Below are 1,957 nucleotides of genomic sequence, written 5' to 3'. Positions count from 1 at the left end.
CCACACACTAAACCCTAGCCTCCAACAACACACCCATCTACCATTGAAGACCATTGAAGAGAAGAGAAGGAAGAAGAAGCTCATAAATAGGATTTGTCATTTCTTACTCTCTCTTCCATTATGTATACCTTAAACTTTGATTTATTGTGTTTGAACATGTTAGGCTAAATTTCTCTTTGATTTGGGGATTAGGCTAGATGATTATTGTAATGGATTGATTATTTATGCTCAATATAAATCTTGTTTGTTCATTTGCACATTATCTTTTCAAACCCTTGATTTATTTCTTGTATGGATTGTTGGCCACATTCTATGCATTTCTAATTTGCACTTTGAATTGGGAGAGGATAATTGCAATAGATAAGGTGTTTGAAACATATCAATTCGATAACCGGGAGGTTGAGAGTTGGGTGAGAGTATGTCGATCTTTGTGTGCTTTTGGGAGTTATAGGTTAGAAGTTGACCGGGGACGGCAACTATGACCCGTAATCTACCGTTTTAGTCGTCCGGGAGGGGGCTAAAACCAGTTGGGAGATCACTCTAGATAATTAGGTTCGTCAAGATTAGTATTGAGTTATAATTGAAGTCCTTTTCTTAATCATCGATGCCTAGTCCCTAAATCGCCTTAATCATCTTATTTATCCACTTTGCTTATTTGATTTTTATTTGTCTTTGCACTTGTTAAGTATTTAGTTAGATAATCAAACCAATCACTCAATCGTTTAGTCTAAATAGTCGAGTAAAATGAATTAGGATAATCACTTGATTGAACTACTAATCCTTGTGGGATACGACCTTGCTTCCATATATTACAACTACCCGTATACTTGCGGCGTGGTGAAAATAATAGCGAACAAGTTTTTGGCGCCGTTGCCGGGGATTAGTTTAGTTTCTTTGCTTGTGATATTTTGCTTCATTGTGCTTAACTACTTTAGACATTTTACTTGCTTTAATTTTTGTTTTCTATTTTAAGATTGTGTTTTGACTTCTTGTTCTTGTTGGTTGATAGGTAGTGTATGAACACAAGATCTAAGGGTGCACCTCTTATACCTATAAACCTTGAGGTTGAAGCTTTTTGTCGACACAACAAAGCAAGAACAAGAAGAGATAGAGAGTTGGAGGAAGCTATGGCGGAAAATCACGACTTAATCCGTCAACTTCAAATGCAATTAGAAGCCATGCAAGGGAAAATCAATGAGCAAGAAGCTCTAAGAAATACACCTCCACCACCACCTATTAGCAATATGTTCCAACCCATTGTCCAACAAGGAGGAGTGAATGCCCCGAGAATCAACGCCACAAATTTTGAGCTCAAGCCGGCCCTCATAAATATGGTACAACAAAACCAATTCGCCGGTCTTTCCCAAGATGACCCGAATGGACATCTTGGAAACTTCTTGGAGATATGCGGCACCATCAAGATGAATGGAGTCCCGGAGGATGCCATTCGACTTCGACTCTTCCCCTTTTCGCTAAGGGGCATGGCCAAGACATGGTACCAATCTTTAGAGGGTGGTTCTATCACTACATGGGAGAACATGGCTCAAAAGTTTCTCAACAAGTTCTACCCTCCGGGTAGAACCATGAAGATGAAGAAGGACATAGTCCAATTTCACCAATTTGATGGAGAATCCTTCTACGAAGCTTGGGAGAGATTCAAAGAGATGCTAAGGAAGTGCCCTAACCATGGTTTAGATCAAAACACAATCATTTGTGTATTCTACACCGGGTGTAGTGGTGAGATGCAAAGAGACATGAATGCATCGGCCAATGGAGCATTGTTGGAGAAAAGCCACGCGGAGGCCGCTCACATCATAGAGAACTTGGCCACCAATTGCCATCAATTCCCAACGGAGAGGATCATCTTGAAGAAGGTGGCGGCTACAACAAGCTCGGATCCGATAGCTCTTTTGACGGCTCAATTGAACGCCATGAATAGCAAGATTGATGCTATATC

General features: G+C 40.3%; 1 non-coding gene across 1 annotated transcript; it reads right to left on the bottom strand.

The window, feature by feature from the left end:
* Positions 1-1,586: 1,586 nt before the first annotated feature.
* LOC131002132 (small nucleolar RNA R71) lies at positions 1,587-1,693 on the bottom strand. The gene has a single exon (XR_009094206.1). It is a non-coding gene; the product is annotated as a small nucleolar RNA R71 (small nucleolar RNA).
* Between the last annotated feature and the right edge of the window lie 264 nt (positions 1,694-1,957).

Source organism: Salvia miltiorrhiza, chromosome 8 (assembly GCF_028751815.1).
Source record: "Salvia miltiorrhiza cultivar Shanhuang (shh) chromosome 8, IMPLAD_Smil_shh, whole genome shotgun sequence".
NCBI classification, from domain to species: Eukaryota; Viridiplantae; Streptophyta; class Magnoliopsida; order Lamiales; family Lamiaceae; genus Salvia; species Salvia miltiorrhiza.
The sequence above is the reverse complement of the archived record's forward strand: the minus strand, read 5'-3'. Positions and strand labels throughout refer to the sequence as shown.